Here is a 9874-nt window from a genome sequence, read left to right as displayed (position 1 = left end):
CTCCAATCCTGATGCCCCGTTCTTCATATAGTCCAGCTTCTGAGATTATTTACTCAGCATACAAATTAAATAGGTATAGTGAAAGAATACAACCCTGACGCACACCTTTCCTCCTAAACCAATCAGTGTCCCCTTGTTCTTTCTGAACAGCCACCTTTTGAACTATGTAAAGATTCCTCAAGAGCACAATTAAGTGTTCTGGAATTCCCATTCTTCGCAATGTTATCAATAGTTTGTTATGATCCACACAGTTGACTGCCTTTGCATAGTCAGGAAAGCACAGGTAAACATCCTTCTGGTATTCTCTGCTTTTCAGCCAGGATCCATCTGACATTAGCAGTGATGGCCCTGGTTACCTGTCCTCTTCTTAAACCAGCCTGAATTTCTGGCAGTTCCATGGTGATATACTGCTACAGCCATTTTTGAATGATCTTCAGCAAAATTTTGCTTGCGTGTGATACTAATGATATTGTTCTATAATTTCCACATTTGGTTGGATCACCTTCCTTGGGAATAGGCATAAATATGGATCTCTTCCAGTCAGTTGACCAGGAAGCTGTCTTCCATATTTCTTAGCATAGACGAGTGAGCACGTCCAGTGCTGCATCTGTTTGTTGAAACATCTCAATTGATATTCCATCAATTCCTGGAGCCTTGTTTTTCGCCAATGCCTTCAGAGCAGCTTGGACTTCTTCCTTCAGTACCATCGGCTCCTGATTGTATTCCACCTCTTGAAATGTTTGAACATCGACATTCTTTTTGGTATAATGACTCTATATTCCTTCCATCTTCTCTTGATGGTTCCTGTGTTGTTTAATATTGTCTGCATACAATCCTTCACTGTTGCAACTTGAGGCTTGAATTTTTTCCTCAGTTCTTTCAGCTTGAGAAATGCCAAGCACGTTCTTCCCTTTTGGTTTTCAATCTCTAGCTCTTTGCATAGGGCATTACAATACTTTACTTTGTCTTTTCGAGCCACCCTTTGAAGTCTTCTGTTCAGCTCTTTTACTTCTTCATTTCTTCCTTTTGCTTTAGCTGCCGGGCATTCCTGAGGAAGTTTCAGAGTCTCCTCTCACATCTATTTTGGTCTTTTCTTTCTTTTCGGCGACCTCTTGCTTTCTTCATGTATGATGTCCTCGATGTCATTCCGCAACTCGTCTGGTCTTCTGTCTCTAGTGTTCAATGCTTCCAATCTATTCTTGAGATGGTCTCTAAATTCAGGTGGAGTATACCCAAGGTCATTTTTTGGCTCTTGTGGACTTGCTATGATTTTCTTCAGTTTCAGCTTGAACTTGGATATGAGCAATTTATGGTCTGTTCCACTGTCGGCCCCTGGGCTTGTTCTGACTGATGATGTTGAGCTTTTCCATCATCTCTTTCCTCAGATGTAGTCAGTTTGATTTCTGTGTGTTCCGTCTGGAAAGGTCCATGTGTATAGTTGCCGTTTATTTTGGTAAAAAAAGGCACTTCCAATGAAGAAGTCGTTGGTCTTACAAAATTCTGTCATTTGATCTCTAAGATTGTTTCTATCGCCAAGGCCATATTTTCCAACTACTGATCCTTCTTCTTTGTTTCCAACTTTTGCATTCCAGTCACCAGTAATTATCAATGCATTTTGATTGCATGTTTGATCAATTTCAGACTGCAGCAGCTGATAAAAATCTTCTGTTTCTTCTCCTTTGGCCTTAGTGGTTGGTGGGTAAATTTGAATAATAGTGGTATTAATTGGTTTTCCTTGCAGGCGTATGGATATTATCCTATCACTGACAGCGTTGTACTTCAGGATAGATCTCGAAATGTTCTTTTTGATGATGAATGCAACACCATTCCTGTTCAAGTTGTCATTCCCAGCATAGGAGACTATATGATTGTCCTATTCAAAATGGCCAGTACCAATCCATTTCAGCTCACTAATGCCTAGGATATTGCTGTTATGTGTTCCATTTCATTTTTGACGATTTCCAGTTTTCCTAGATTCATACTTCGTATATTCCATGTTTGGATTATTAATGGATGTTTGCAGCTGTTTCTTCTCATTTTGAGTCGTGCCACATCAGCAAATGAAGGTCCCGAAAGCTTTACTCCATCCACGTCATTAAGGTCGACTCTCCTTTGAGGAGGCAGCTCTTTCCCAGTCATCTTTTGAGTGCCTTCCAACATGGGGGGCTTGTCTTCCAGCACTGTATCAGACCATGTTCCGCTGCTATTCATGAGGTTTTCAGTGGCTTATGCTTTTCAGAAGTAGACTGCTGGATCCTTCTTCCTAGTGTGTCTGAGTCTGGAAGTTCAGCTGAAACCTGTCCTCCCTGGGTGACCCTGTTCGTATCTGAATACCGGTGGTATAGCTTCAAGCGTTACAGCAACGTGCAAGCCCCTGCAGTATGACAGACTGACAGACGCGTGGGGAATAGAAGAAGTCAAGCGTGGAATTAAAAAATTGCTAGAATCAATGAGATTGAAAGCACATCATAGCAAAACCTTTGGGAAACAGCAAAGGCAGTACTCAGGTCAGTTTATAGCAAATAGAGGCACGCCTCAAAAAAGAAGGGACAAAATCAAAACAGTTATAAACAAATAGGAACAGTGCAACAAGAGAGACCCATGGGCACCAGAAGAAAGGAAATAATAAAGATCAGAGCTGAAATAAGTGAAAGAACAGAAAAACAGTAGAGACAGTGAACAAAACCAAAAGTTGGTTTTTTGGGAAGATCAACAAAATTGACAGAATAATGGCCAAGGTGACAAAAGTAAAACCTGGGAGGATACAAACCACCTAAGTAAAAAATGAAATGGGAACATGAGAACAGACCCAAGTGAAGTAAAAAGGACCATAACAGGGTATTATAAAACTATTCTACAGCAAATTTAAAATCCTAGTGGAAATGGACAAATTTCTAGAAACATAAATTGAGGTAAAAAAATCTAATTAGATCCATAACAATAGATTGAAAAGGTAATTAAAAAAAAAAAACCTGCCAGCATAAAAAATCTCTGGCCCAGATGTCTTTACTGCAGAGTTCTACCAGACATTCAGAGAAAAGCTTACACCTGTACTACTGAAACTGTTTTAGAACACAGGAAAGGAAGGATACATCCAAATTCATTCCATGAAGGCAGCATACCTCTGATTTCAAAATCAGGCAAACACAGCCCCAAAAGAGAAAATTACAGATCAATATCTCTCATGAATATAGATGCAAAAATTTTCAATAAAATTCTAGAATTCAGCATCATATCAAAAAATAATATACCACGATCAATATGCAAGGATGGTTCAACATTAGAAAATGGATCAAGAAGTCTTCCACGTAAATACAAGGATTTACATGATTGACACGATTAACACAGAAAAGACATTCAGTAAAGTCCGATACCCATTCCTAATAAAAACTCTCAATACAGTAGGTATAGAAGGGAAATACCTTGACATAATAAATGGCATCTATACAAAACCAATAACAACATTATTCTTAATGGAGAGAGGCTAAAACATCCCCCCTGAGAAGAGAGAGAAGACAAGGATACTGTTTATCACTACTCCTAATTAACCCTGTGCTGGTTGTCTTAGCTAGAGTAATTAGGCAAGAAAAAAAAAAAAAAAGAAATTGGTAAGGAAGAAGTAAAACCATCCCCGTTTGCAGATGAGATGGTACTATACGCAGAGAATCCGAAGGACTCCACAAGAAACTACTGGAACTAATAGAAAGACCCAGCAGATTAGCAGATAGAAGATAAAAATGAGTTGGATTCTCATACATCAATAAAGAGAAGGATGAAAAGGAAATCAGGAAAATAACACCATTAATAATAGCTCCTAAAAAAAAAAAGATTACACCCAGGAATAAATCTAGCCAGGATGTAAAAGACATATACAAAGAGCTGTAAAAAAGTACTTCAAGAAACCAAAAGAGACCTGTGTAAACGGAAAAACATCATGCTCCTAGATAGGTGGACTCAACATTGTGAGAATGCTGATCTATACCCAAAGCAATCTATAAATACAATGCAATCCTGATTGAAACACCAAAAGCATTCTTTATATGGCAAGGAAAGAGACCCTGGGTAAGGAAAGCAGTAATGAAGAAGAAGAAAAAAGTAGGAGGACTTGGCTACCTTATCTCAGAATTTACTGTACAGGTATGGTAGGGAAAACACCCTGGTACTGGTACGATGACAGACACACTGAGGAATGGAACAGAATTGAGAACTCAAATGTAAATCCGTCCACCTGTGGTCAGCTGATCTTTGACAAGGGCCCCAAATTCATTATTACTGAAATGGTGCTGGCAAAACTGGGTCTTTTTATAGGAAAATGAGGACTCATACCTCACACCATACGAAAAAGCTTGTTCGAAATGAATCAAAGACCTAAATACGGGTATAAAGATAATAGAAGATAAAATAGGGTCAAAGTTAGAGGCCCTTATACATAGCATAAATAGGATACTGGCATAACTAAAAATACACAAACAATAGAAGATAAAATAGATAAAGTAGATAACTGGGATCTTCTAAGAATTAATTGTTTCATTTTTAGAACGAGTGTTTAATTTTTAAATGTTCATCAAAAGACTGTGACAAATCTGAATAATGTCCAGCCTTTCGAATCTGCAGGAGAATCCAACACCTGTACAACAGAAAGGCCAATAACCCAATTAAAAAATAGGCAAAGGATGTGAACAGACACTTCACCAAAGGAGACATTCAGGTAGCTAACAGACAGATGAAGAAATGCTCCCAATCACTAGCCATTACAGAAATCCAAATCAAAAGTACAGTGAGATACCATCTCACTCCAGCACTACTATTACAAATAAAAAATTAACAAAACAAAACAAAATAACAAATGTTGGAGAGGCCGTGGGGAGACTGGAATTCTTATGCACTGATGGTGGGAATGTAAGATGGTACGATCATTTTGGAAAACAATATGGCACTTCCTTAAAAAGCTAGAAACAGACACACTATATGATACAGCAGTCCCACTCTGGGGATGTATCCTAGAGAAATAAGAGCCATCACAGAAGTGGTCATATGGACACCCATGTTTGTTGCAGCATTATTCACAATAGCAAAAAGATAGAAAAAAGCTAAGTGCCTATCAAAAGATGAATGTATTAACAAACTATGGTTCATACACACAATAGAATACTATGCATCGATAAAGAACAGGGATGAATCTGCAAAACCATCTCACAGCGTGAGTGAAATTGGAGGGCATATGGCTGAGTGAGATAAGTCAATCACAAAAGGATAAATGCTGTATGAAACTATTATAAAAACTCGTCAAAAGTTTTACACACGCAAAGAAATAATCTTTGATGGGTACCAGGAATGGGAAGGGTAGAGCACTTGTGAAAATACACAGTAGATAACTGGTAAGTTTAGTGAAGGGTAATACAGTACATAGTTCTGGGTAAGTCAGCACAGCTTGACCAAGGTAAGATCATGGAAGCCTCACAGACACATCCAGGCTTCCTGAGGGACCGACTTACTAGGATGAGGGCTGTGGACCATGGTCTCGGGATATCTAGCTCAAGTAGCATAACAGTTTATAAGGAAAATTGCATCCGACTTTGGTGAGTAGCACTTAGGGTCTTAAAAGCTTGTGATCAGCCATCTAAGATATTGTACTGATTCCACTCTATCTGGAGCAAGTGAGAATGAAGAAAACCAAAGGCACAAGGAAAAGATTAGTCCAGAGGACTAATGGAACACAAGTACCACAGCCTCCACCAGACCGAATCCAGCACAACTACATGGTGCTCAGTCACCACCACTGACTGCTCTGACAGGGATGACAATAGAGGGCCCTGGACAGAGCTGGTGAAAAATGTAGAGCAAAACACTAACTCACACAAAAAAGAGCAGATTTGCCGGCCTGACAGAGACTAGAGAAACCCCAAGGATATGACCCCTGGACACTGTTTTAACTCGGTACTGAAGTCACTCCTGAGGTTTAACCTTCAAGCACAAATCAGATAGGCCCATGAAATAAAATGAGACTAAATGAGAACACCAGCTCAGGGGTTCACGGGGAAAGACGGGAAGGTAGGAGGAGACAAGAAAGCTGGTAATGGGAAACCCCAGGTCTAGAAGGGGAAAATGTTGACATGTTGCAGGGTTGGCAGCCAATGTCACAAGACAGTATGAGTATTAATTTTGTAATGAGAATATAATTTTCTCTGTAAACCTTCCTGTCAGGCACATTAAAAAAAAAAAGTACTCTTTCTCTACCCTGCACTCATTATCTGACCTGTTACATAAGCCTGTAGAAGTCTCCAGACCTGCCACCTGATCTGCACATTTGGGTTGACCAGCCTCTGCAATGCTGCTGCTGCCACCAGACGTGTGGATTTGGGACTTTCCAGACCCCACAGTTGGGTGAGCCATTTCTCTTGAGTTAATCTCTTTATATATATACACAGCCAGTACTCATTTAACAATGACTGCTTTATTATACAACATTTTGTGTTTATGACAATTATAAAAAATCTGCTATCCAAGTGTTTTGTACATTACTGATATGCATCTGGCAGAATAATTGCCAAGGTGAGAGTAACTCTAGTTGTGACACTTAACCTGGCTGGGCCATGATTCTGAATAATTTGTAGATATGTTATGGTGTAATTTGCAGTTATTTAATGATGTAATTTGATAGTTATGTAATGGTGTAGTGATTCTCCATTTTGTGATCTGATGTAGTCATCCTCCATTTTCACATGTTGGCTAATTTTCAACCTCAAATATTTTTCTGATCTGGTGATGTAGGGGATGCCCACCATCCCCTTCTGGTGCTCTACAGCTTTGGTCCCCATGGCATGCAAGTGGCGAAGCTCATGGCCATTATTCCAGAACTTGTTCACCTCAATTAAGGTGCACAAGTTAAACCTGAATACCACCAAGCATTGCCTTCTCATCATTTGACTCCCAGGACCTGGATTTCTGCCATTATAGCATCAAAGCCATTCCTGTGGGTGCAAACTGCAGGATGCAAAAGGCTCCCCAGGAGAAGTTTCCAAACGTGAACTGTCTGAAGGACATCGGTGAGCTGCTGGCCTTGAGTTTGGGCTGTCAGAGAATGAGGCAGAGTGTCCTGGGCCGTCACAGGGCCGGGTAGTGGGGCGGCAGCATGAGGGCCCAGCAGTGTGCTTTACGCCTCACTAGATCATCCTTGGATGCCACTACAGCTCATCAAGGCCCAGGAGACTGTCAGGGAGGGAGCTGAATGTGCTGTTCCACAGTTGTGTATACAAGAGAGAGGAGAAGCTGCAGGCCATGCTGGCTGCCAAGTCGGAGAGGCTGCAGTTGAAGGCCCAGAGGCAGGCCCAGCAGGCCCACAGCATGCAGCACAAGTGGGAGCTGCAAGATGTCCACAAGAAGAGCCCGGTGGCCATGAAGACGTCATGGAAAGAGGCTGATGGGGATGGTCATGCTGAGGACAGCGCCCCACTGTGGGCCTCCTCTCCAGTCTGAGGAGAAGGAGGGTGAAGCTGGGTATTTCTGCCTCACGTTGGATGAGGAGCCTGATGATGTGTTTCCCAGGCTGACCAAGAGAAGATGGCCCACCAGGCCTCCACAAAAGAAGTAGCTGTAAAAGCCTGGAGACCAGACCAAGGCAGTAACTGGAGGCATCTAAAGCCCAAGGGCAAGTCTTGCTGAGCCCAGGCCAAGCTGGGGTCCAGCAGGGTTACCTGGGGCTATGTGCAGGGTGGATGTGACAGCCTAAGAGAGGGGCCCTAGCCAAGGCCCCAGCAAAACCAATGAATGAGAAAATTGGTTTTTTGCCTGTAGAGAACTCAAACTAAAACATTGCCCATGAGATTACCTTTGACGGAGGTATCTTTAATATGTGCATATGGCTCCTAGTTACTGTCTAGTTTGCTTTCTTTTCCATCCAAAGGACTCCCTGTAGCTTTTCTTGTAGGATTGATCTAGTGGATATTAATTCTAAACTCTCTTGCTTATTCTGAATGAGTATATACTCTCGGCTGACTTTTTTTTTTTTTTTCCTGTCAATTCATTGCCTTACTGCCCCCAATGGTTCTGAAGAGGAATTGGGATTTAATCTTAATGGGGATCCTTTGTATGTTACTGTTTACTTCTTTGTTGCTGCTTGCAGAATTCTCTTTATTTTTAGTTTTAGAGAACTTGATTAGAATGTATTTTGGCATAGATCTCTTTGGATTTACCCTCTTGGTGTTCATTAAACTTGTTAAATTTGTATGTTTATGTACTTCATCAGCTTTAGAAAGTTTCTGGCATCGTTTATTCTTCTGTCCCTTTCTCTCATCTCCGTCTGAGATTTTCATGATGTGTATGTTGGCTCACTTGGAGTTGGCACATGGTTCCATTAAACTTTGTTCAGCAGTTTTGAGCCTTCTCTCTGTCATTTAACCTTCATAATTTTGATTAACTTTTGCAGGACATTTGCCCAAAGCAGTGTGTTATTTGATTTCTTAACTGCTGCTTCCATGAGCATCGATTGTGGATCCAAGTAAAATGAAATCCTTGACAACTTGAAACTTTTCTTTATTTATCTTAATGTTGCTTATTTGTCCAGCTGTGAGGATTTGTTTTATATTGAAGTGCAAACTCATACTGAAGGCTGTGCCCTTTGCTCTTCATGAGTAAGTTCTTCAAGTCCTCTTCACTTTGAACAAGCCAGTTTGTGTCATCTGCATATTGCAGGTTGTTAAAGAGTCTTCCTCTAGTCCTTATGCCCTGTTCTTCATATAGTCCAGCTTCTTGGAGTATTTGCTCAGCATACAGGTTGAATCAGTATGGTAAAAGGATATAGCCCTGACACACACCTTTCTTGCGTTTTAAACCATGAAGTATCCCCTTGTTCTTTTTTAATGACTGCTTTTTGGTCTATGTACAGGTTCCATATGAGTACAATTAAGGGTTCTGGAACGCTCATTCTTAGCAATGTTATCCATAATTGGTTATGATCTGCACAGTCAGATGCCTTTGTGTAGTCAGTAAAACACAGGTAAATATTTGTCTCAGTTATCTAGTGCTGTTATATAGCACAAGTGGATGCCTTTAACAAAGAGAAGTTTATTCTCTCATAGTCTAGTAGGCCAGAAGTCTAAATTCAGGGTACCACCTCTGGGGGAAGGCTTTCTTTTTCTGTTGGCTCTGGTGGAATGTCCTTGTCATCAGATTTCCTCTGCTGTAGGAGCTTTTCAGCACAGGGGCCCTGGGTCCAAATGATGTGCTCTGCTCCGGGCACTACTTTCTTGGGGGTACAAGGTCCCAGAAAGGGGCTGTAGTACTGCCGCTGTCCACTTGGAGTGGTGCCTTCATATTACGCAGAACCATCTGTAAACCGGGCATGAGTCTTCTCTTCCTCAGTCAGCTGATCATAAATACTCCCCGGAAGGCCATAGATGGAGACAGCGAGATGGAAGATAATGTGACAGGAGTGAAGCCCATGGGCATTTGGGCGTTTGCTGTTGCAGTGTACTTGTGATTACAGGTCCTGCTCAGGCCAGATCTCATATATACCTTTTCTATTTAATGATGTAATGTTCTGTGCACATCCAACTTTATGGCGCTGTGTTGCAGACAACACTCAAATCAGGATGGGCAGCTTAAGCCGCATGGTGACTTGGCGGCCATAGTTAAGCAACCTGTTTCTACTAAGGCCCAATAACAAGCCAAAAGATGTTTCTCTAAGGAGAGTAGTTACCTGCACCAGATGGTATGGCTTGGCTTTAAAATCCTAAGGGTCTATGCGGTGATTCACCAGTAGGGGCCTGCCACGGAATCCAAAGGGCGTATCTGTCTGCCACTGACACATGAAGTGCCATTGGATCAGTCAAATCATATGGCCCAAGTGGCAGAGTGGCTTGCATGGCACCCTGAA

General features: G+C 41.3%; 1 pseudogene; it reads left to right on the top strand.

Annotated features, from left to right (window-relative positions):
- Window positions 1-6009: 6009 nt before the first annotated feature.
- LOC126069848 (suppressor of SWI4 1 homolog) lies at window positions 6010-7662 on the top strand (annotated as a pseudogene).
- The last annotated feature ends 2212 nt before the right edge of the window (window positions 7663-9874 follow it).

The sequence above is a fragment of the Elephas maximus genome, chromosome Y (assembly GCF_024166365.1).
Source record: "Elephas maximus indicus isolate mEleMax1 chromosome Y, mEleMax1 primary haplotype, whole genome shotgun sequence".
Taxonomy (NCBI): domain Eukaryota; kingdom Metazoa; phylum Chordata; class Mammalia; order Proboscidea; family Elephantidae; genus Elephas; species Elephas maximus.
Note: the sequence above shows the minus strand (reverse complement) of the source record. Positions and strands in the feature narration are given on the sequence as shown.